The sequence below is a fragment of the Pteropus vampyrus genome, unplaced genomic scaffold (genome assembly GCF_000151845.1).
Source record: "Pteropus vampyrus isolate Shadow unplaced genomic scaffold, Pvam_2.0 Scaffold114, whole genome shotgun sequence".
Classification (NCBI taxonomy): Eukaryota; Metazoa; Chordata; class Mammalia; order Chiroptera; family Pteropodidae; genus Pteropus; species Pteropus vampyrus.
The window spans coordinates 705,139-714,011 of NW_011888895.1; the positions used below are offsets into that span (position 1 = coordinate 705,139).

Consider the following 8,873-nt stretch of genomic DNA (forward strand, 5'->3'; position numbering starts at 1 on the left):
GATCTATGTTAGTCCTTCATCAAGATTCCCTAGTGTGGTATTCTGACTGCTGTGCTAGGATTGCAGTCAAGTAGACAAGTAAATCCTGGTATTCTTTCTATTCTCTTCCTCTTCTTCAAGCCTTTCTTTTACCTTTGCTCTTTTTCATTAAGTTATAGCTCTGAGCATGTAAAAGCCAGAAGGCCACTCACCAATCAGTAGACAGGACACAGATGAGAGGTGCTGATGTACATACAGTAGCAGCAACTTGCCTGGCTGGAACTTGTCTTGCTTGGCTTTAAAAGACCAGGCCTTTAGTATCTAACTGAGCCTAAATGCCAATTCATGTGCAAGAACACATCCCTGAGGGAATTGAGAGGAGTTTTTTCTTCCACTATGGTGATAGAAAGGCTGAAAATCTGAGTTGTAAAAGCTTAGCTGTGTGACCTGTAACTTGGCTGCCTGTCTTATGTCTACTCAATTATCTCAAGGCTACTAGACAAAGGCTAGTCATTTGGCGAAATTCCTGTGAGTCGATTACTTAGAAACCAATTCTAGGACTGAGAATATAAGCAACTATTTAAATTTTTTTTAAAGAGTTATTTCCTTTTACCTACGAAGAACACCAAAATTCAAAATATCCAATACCTAAATACATAATAATTTTCAGTTTCCAGACAGATAGTTCTTTTGATATAAGAACTTTGTTTTTATATTCTGAAATTTAATTTCTTTACTTCCTTTGGGTTACCCTCAAAGATTTCTATTGCTACCATTTTTTAAAAAAAATTTTCAATATTGCTTGAAAAAATTGTTTTGTGTAACTTGTCATGTACTTAGCTGTTTGAGAGTGTTCGGTGTAGTTAAGAGAACTCTGGGTCTTTGATTTAATATCAAGAAACCATATTCAAGAAAAACTTGACGCTTTTAGTTCAAACTGGCAATCTGTACACATGTTTATTTTCTCTCCTTCTTGAGCCCTCATTAAAATGACTGTAAGAGTAAAAGTTAAATATCAACATCAAAGAAAATCAGAGGCAGTTATTAGCAGATGAGATTTAAACTAATTTCTAGAAGACGTAAAGCAGAAGGAAGATTAATGGTTGAGGAAGCCTAGTACACATGGAGATCTGCCACTGTGGAAGGAGCTGATCTCCAGGGCAGAGGCTTCACAGGCTCTGAACTTGGGATGTATCTATTTCAAGAGGCTGAAAACATAGGGCCCAGTTGTGTACTCAATTTTCAATACCCTGTCTCCTCTGCTGCCTTTGAAAAATGGCAGGTAGTTTTTCCCCAAGAAAAATATTCTTCTGATTCTTATATTTAAAGAAATGGAATGGCTTTCTGGCGATAACTGGAACAGTTAGTATGACCTTGGTACCTTAGAGTAAAATGCTCCTCACCTGAGAATTTAGGGGTCCCCAGTGTCCACTTTTGCTAAAATGAAATCTGTCTGTTGACAAACTGATTATACAGAGTTCCTTGCTGTTAAGCAGATATATAGATATATTCTGACAAAAAAAAAAAAAAAAGATTTCTGAATCAGAGAACAGACCTTATATTACAGAGCTTCTTAGTTTCAGTCTCCATGAAACAGCACAATATGACATTATCCTGTGTGTTCATTTTCTAGGGCTACCATAATAGAGTACCACAGCCTATGCAGCTTAAACAACAGAAATTTATTTTCTCACAATTCTGGAAGGTAGAAGTCCGAGGTCAAGGTGTCAGAAGGGTTGTTCCTTCCATCTGAGGGCTGTGAGGGAAGGACTCTCTCCTTGGCTTGTAGATGGCCATCTTTTCCATGTATCTTCACATTGTCCTTCCCCTGTACATTTCTGTGTTTGAATTTCTTTTTATTATGTGGATACCAATCATACTTGATTAAGGCCCACACTAATGACCTTATTTTAACTTAATCACCTGTGTAAAGACTCTCTCTCCAATAAAGTCACATTCTGGGGCTATCGAGGGTTAGGATTTCAGCACATTAATTTTGGTATGGGGAACCCAAATCAGCTCCTGACAACCCTGCATGAGCAGCTGGGTTGTATCCCAGGAATGGAATCCCAGAATTATGAGACTTGGAGCCTGTACAGGGTGACTGGCACATCTGCCTTTCAGAGAAGGAAAGAGGGAGAGAGAGAGAGAGAAGGAGAGGGAAAAGAAGAAGGAGGGGGAGAAGAGAGGAAGTGGGGAGGGGAGGAAGAGAGAAAGAAAAAGGAAGGAGAGAAGAGAAAGGAGGGAGAGAGGAAAAGGAAAAGAAGGAGATGGAGACTGATTTTACTGTGGAATATAAGCAAGTCGTGGGAGCAAAACAGAGAACAGGGGAAGGGAGCTGAAGGTCCCCAGGTTTTACTACCCTGGAATGTAAATAAATGATTCCATGTGAGATTCCTCTAAGGCTCTTTGGAGCAATATACTGTCTCTAGCTTCCAAAGCATGATTTCTATTCAATCATCTTTTAACCATGTGGGTCAAAACTTTTTCCTCTGAATGCCTGAACTGTGCAGAAACTTGAAAATGTTCCTGGAGAATTGTCAGTCTTTTTATTAACTCAAGTTTGAATACGAATAGAAAACCAAAGATAACCAAACATGTTATTAAAACTTAAAATGAGAAGGGCTAAGATAAACAGGAAAACTGAATACTGAAGAAAAAGCTAATTCAGTGAAAGAATAGAATTTACAAACCTCTAAGATATGAATATGCAGTCAAGACTATTTCACCCTTAAATCAAAATTAAGAGGCAGTGCCCTCGGCAGTCTCCCGGATCTGTCTTTTGCTTCAACAGTGTTTGGATGGAACAGACCCAGGGATACCCCTTCTTTCAGCCTCCGACCACTCTCCAACCTCTTTTCCAGTTGTAACCTTCGGAACCTTCTCCTTGGCCTCCGAGACCAGCCAAAACTGTGTTTTTGTTGCGGAAAAGATCCAAAATCAGACTGGCAAGAAACCAAGCAGCACCTGGAGAGTTGGAGAACTCAGGTTTATTACGCCGGTGGTCCCAGAGGAGCTAGTGCTCTGAAGATCTGGGCCCGGAGCTCAGTTGCAACAGTCCTTATATAGACCCTTTTTGGCATGGCCTGATTGGGTAATTTGAACTCAGACTGCTACAAAGCGGCGGGAGTTGCTAGGGAGTACAAACAGTTAAATTTGTAGCTTAGACAGATCAAACAAAAAGGGAGGGTGAGTCTTTAGTCAGTTTTGAGTACAGTCCATGCAGCAAGCATATTTACAGAAGTAGAAAATGAAAATTCTTCATTTTGAGCTTAATTCCTTATCATAGAACAACTATGAGCTTGCGAATCTGTCAGAATTGTTCCACTGAGGTGGAGACAGCTGTCAACCACCTGGTCAACCTGCTTCTGTGGGCCTCCAACACCTACCTCTCTCTGGGCTTCTATTTCGACTGTGGTGACGTGGCTCTGGAAGGCCTGGGTCACTTCTTTTGCTAGTTGGCCGAGGAGAAATACGAAGGCGCCAAGCATTTCTTGAAGATGCAAAACCAGCATGGCGGCCACACCCTCTTCCAGGACCTGCAGAAGCCTTCTCAAGATGAGTGGGGCAAAACTCAGGATGCCATGAAAGCCACCATGGTCATGGAGAAGAACCTGAACCAGGCCCTTTTGGATCTGCATGCCCTGTGTTCTGCCCGCGCAGACCCCCACCCCTGTGACTTCCTGAAGAGCCACTTCCTAGATGAGGAGGCGAAACTCATCAAGAAGATGGACGATCACCTGACTAACCTCCGCAGGCTGGACTGGGCTAGGCGAGTATCTCTTCGAAAGGCTCACCCTCAAGCATGACTAAGAGCCTTTGGAGTCCAGAGGCTTTTGGGGGCCCCTCTGCATCCACCTGGTGTTGGCCTTGTGCTTGAGCTTCTCCCTGCAACCAATAGACGGCCTTCTAACCATCTTGGAACCCTCTCCCACGCTTTGGACTAAATTGAAACAAAAAAGCTTTTTGCAGCAAAAAAAAAACAAAAACAAACAAAAAACCCAAAAAACAAGATTAAGATTCTATTAAAGAGCTGCAGTATTGGAAATGTATGATGATTGCCAAGTTTAAAAAATCATTGAGGAGGCTAGAATAAAGATACATTGTAGGAAAGCTTCTAGATAAGGACTAAAGCTAGCTGCATGTGGCTATTTAAATTTAAATTAATATTAAATTAAAAATTCAGTTTCTTAGCCTCACTTTAGTTGTTCAATAGCCATACGTGTCTAGTGGCTATGGTATTGGACAATGCAGACTTACAGAAAATTTCCATCAATACAGAAAGTTTTGTTGGATAGCCCTGGTAACCAATAAGAGAGACTAGAGAAAAAGGTTTGGGTGGGGAACTTTTCAGATAAATAATACACGAAGACATGACTCTTCATGTTGCAAGGCCCTACATACAGAATGGATTTTTAAAAAGACATACCTTGGCACGTGAAATTTCAGGGAACCAAGGATAAAGGGAATATGCTAAAGTTCTGAGGGAGAATAAAGTCTAGAATTATGTTTCCACTCAAACTACCAATTAAATTTGAACACAGGTAAAGAGATCTGGGACACTCAAAAGACTCAGAAAGTTAACTTCATGCATAGCCTTTCTTAGGAAGTTGCTCAAGGACATGCTCTAGTAAAACAAAGAAACCAAGAATGATGAAAACATGAGATTCAGGAAACAGTGATTCCAAGGGTCCAACCCATAAAAGCAACAAAAGAAGTCCTGAGAAGACAGTAATAAAGGAGGCCTCGATCAACCCATTCAGAGTGGAACAGGACAAAGCACTCCAGGAGGAAAACCTCTGGGGAAAAAAAAAAAAGGAAATTGCTGGTTTGTGCACTGTCATTGAGAGTTCAGTAATCCTATATATGCGTATTAGTTTTCTAGGGCTGCTGTAACAAATTGCCACAAACTGGGTGGATTAAAACAACAGTAATTCATTCTCTCACAGGTCTAGAGGCCGGAAGTCCAAAATCAAGGTGTTGTCAGGTTTGTGCTCCCTCTGGAGGCTCCAGGGGGAGCACCCAATCTTTGCCTCTTCCAGCTTCTGGGCTTGGCTTATGGCCACATCACTTCCAGTCTCTACCTCTGTCTTCCTGTATATCTGTGTCTCTTCCTCTTCTGTCTCTTATAAGGATACTTGTCATTGGATTTAGGGCCCACCTGGGGAATTCCAGATCCATAACTTAATTACATCTGCAAAGAAGCTTTTTTCAAACAAGGTAATATTCACGGATTCTAGGGGTTAGGACATGGACATGTATTTGTGGGGAACACCATTCAACCTACTGCATAACAGTATCTGTTAGAATGGAAAAAAGTATTCTTTTAATTTTGATAGTAGAAATAGTCTACATTAAATGGCACAATGAACCCATTGAGAAGGAAATGTAATCATAGCATACTGTTTGGTTCATAATAAATAATAGCTATGTTGTTAATAATGTAAATGGTGTGTCATAACATAAAAAGTTGGTATGTATCAACTTTTAGAATGCACTTATAAAACAGTTGCTACTGAACCGCCTACGAATGTCCTTAGATTTGATACTGTAATGCATCGCAGAGGTGGGAAGAGAAGCCGATGAGAAAGAGAACGAAGAGACGAAGAGCTGCAGTTTGTGCTTCTCTCACAAACTAAACAGCAAGACATCCTGTCTGGCAGATAAATAAGTGGGGTTTCAGTATGTTACCTGAAGTTTCACAGGAGTTCAGTAGAACTGGCAACTAAGTGAGGAGGAGAGACGGATGACAGTTCAGTCCTCATAGCAAGAAGCCAGAGGACATTGTATACAGTTGTCAAACCATGAAAACCAGTAAGGGGCCATTGGAACCAGTTAAGTAAAGCACACTGCATTTTTGAGAGCATTTTTTTAATACTAGTTTAGGAGCTTGGCTAGATCCCCAGGGGCTTTTTAGTCACACATTTTCCATGATTAGCAGTATGTTCTGATAATCACACATTTGTCTTCCATGAGTGGTTCAAAGTTTTAAAATAGGTATACTGTCATTTTCTGAAAATGAAGTTCTGTAGCAATATTTTTATTATATTTTCTTTTCCAGTAAGTGAGATCAAAGGAGTGATCCTGAAAATTATGCTTATGGTGGACTTAAGTAAAAAGGATTTATGCAATCAAATTTACAGATTGTTTTTTATTGATCACAACTTTCATGCTAGGGATCAATTTTAATCTACTTGGCATCTTTAATTGCTTATCCACTTAAAAAATTAACTCTGGTAGATGGAAGAACCCTTTCTAATGTGAATTGTTTTTGCTGTTAGTGAAAATATGGTATTATGTTATATGGTATAGTCAGAAAAAAAAAAGGATTGCTGAATAGGCCATTATCCCTTTGTAAAAAAGGAAGAATAAAGAAAAGAAAAGCCCTCCCCTTCAGCAGAGTTTTGTTCAGCACATCTTTTAACACTTCCAGGGTCTCGATCCTTTCTGCTCTAGTGAAGCATAACCATTCATTCATTCCACAAGCTTCTAAGTACCACCAGTGTACCAAGTACTGGAGATAGATACAAGTATGAATATGCTATTAAGAAATATAGTCCCATTAGCAATGTTTGACTTCTTTGTTGATATGTTCTATACTGGTGCCTGGCTTTATTCTGTTCCTTCCAAACCAATACAAGTTGGAGGCGAAGGAGGACACATTGTGAGTATGGCACTGCGGGCTTGCTTCCAGGGCTGTTGAACTGAAAAAGATTGAATTAGGCCTCAACTTGCACATATGACAAAGTTTAATATCTTTTCTTCAGTTCTTAAAACATGGAGAAACTAGAAAAATACCCATTACCGGGTTTCTTTCTACTCATCTCTTCCAGCAAGGCAGTATTTTTCACTGATCGGTTAAATATGCTCATCGAAGTACTCCCAGTGACCTTTAGTGCTTTTCTTAATTTTATGCCCTTATCCTTTTTTACTCTCAAGACAGACTTCACGGGTTCCATATGGCATCTCCATTCCCCAGCCTGCCACCAACCATCTATATTCTCCTGTATCTCTCAGGTCTCCCGAGTGCACTATCCCTTCTGTCTCTAACCCTCCCTCCCACTTGTCTAAGTTATTGTACCAACTGTTAGCACTCTTTTTATCCACACATTTAATGATTCTTTTTCTGCTCTTCTTTATTCCTTTTGCCTATAAACATGCCCAGATATTTACGCTTATGAAGCTAACACTGGGCCCTCTATCATCTCCATTTTCCTCACGAGTATTTGTTTATATATTCACTATGTACACTTTTGCTGGGAGGCAGTATAGTAGAATGGAATTCCAGTTCCATTGCCAACTGTGTAAACTTGGACAAGCTAAACTTCCTCCTGTGTAAAATGGGAGTAATGATACTACATATTTCATTCATGGTGGTGTGAAAAGTTCACGGTATGTAGCATGACATGCAACGTTATGTATCCATTCTAGAAAAGGCCGCACAGTAGAACTTTACTGCTTGCCCAGTACAAGTTGGAGGTGAAGGAGGACACATTGTGGGCATGGTAGTCGGGGCTTGGTTCCAGGTCTTTTGAGCCGAAAGGGATTGAATGTAAGTGATTGGGTACTTGGGAGATTACTGAGGGAGCTGGAGGCACTGACTCTGAGTTAGCTCCAAGAATGACCTAGAAAACAGCCTCTGAAGTAGCCCACCACTGAAGAAGAGGAGGAGTCATGGGTACTGCTGACTTAAGGAGCACACCTTTAGCTGAGTCCAGGGTTCAGGTGCTTACTGCCGCTGCACGTCCTTGCAACGTGCAGGAATCTTGTGGCCTTAGGATACTCGATCTGGCTGCTCCTACCAGGCTGGGGACTGGACACACAATAGCCAAAGCAACAGGAGGGTGTCTCTGCCCCTCTTCCATCTTCCAGATCTCACGTGAATGCATCTCGTTGACAAACCTATGTCAGTTGCCTCAATGCCTTACCTGTATGGGGCTTGGGAATGCCATTTTAAACTTCTTCAGCCTCTGCAGGATAGGAGGGCACCCTAGAAAGAAGCTGGAAGGGTTTGGGGTGCCAGCCCTCCTTACCTACCCCAGGGGGCATCTAAAGGCTTCTTAGAGGAGGAGGAGGACCTCGCCTTGGTCTTTAGGGGTGAATGGGATTTGGATCAACAGGACACATTCATTCTAGATTGGCTCTGCTTAGTCCATCCCGTTTCTCTGCATGTCATCGGGTGATCAAGTCCTCCTTCCTCTTCTAGCTTCTCATCTGGGCCCCAAAGCTCATCTTCAGAAAAGGCTCTCCCTGTTGGCCTCTTAACTCTGGAACCCGCACTTTCATTCTCAACCCTTCTGCTGAGGTACTTCCTCTGTAAAGTGCCACGGAGACCTTCCTTCCAGCTCTGGACCAAATCCAAGCTTCTCTTTGTTTTTAAAGTTGCTTCATATAGGCACCGGAGATCTATCACTTCCTGCATTGCTTCCTCTGCAAACAGCCCAGCTCTTCCTTTCATCTCAGGCTCAACCAGTAATGACTCTTTCATGTGCCTGCTCGCTATTGCTCTGTGTCCTCATTGAAACGTCGTCATCACATGCGCCCGGACTGTTCTTTCCTTGCAGGCCCGCCAAACAGCCTTTGCAGCTCCTCAGACCCCTCTCCTGGGACAAGCCCCAGTGTTCTTTGTATCACAATCAGTAGGAGTTACATTTGATTCTGTGTATTTTTTCAGTTATATTTTAATGAATATTTTCATGTCAAATACAAATAAATTTGCATGGGATTCATTTCTCACTTAAAAAGTTAAAATTGGTGTTTGGCACACACTTTTAATGTATTTGGAAAAAACAACCCACAGGCAACATATTGAATGGAAATAGAGGTCATAAGAACAAAAACAGACACCAAATGTTAAAGATCGAGAGGTAAAAAGCTCTTTCTGTCGTGTGTCC

At 41.3% G+C, this 8,873-nt stretch overlaps 1 protein-coding gene and 1 pseudogene across 4 annotated transcripts in view; both read left to right on the plus strand.

Moving 5' to 3' along the window:
- HLCS (holocarboxylase synthetase) overlaps nucleotides 1–8,873 on the plus strand; it is a 188,432-nt gene that overhangs the window by 115,293 nt on the left and 64,266 nt on the right. The gene's annotated exons all lie outside the window — the stretch shown is intronic.
- On the plus strand, nucleotides 3,276–4,036 carry LOC105295818 (annotated as a pseudogene).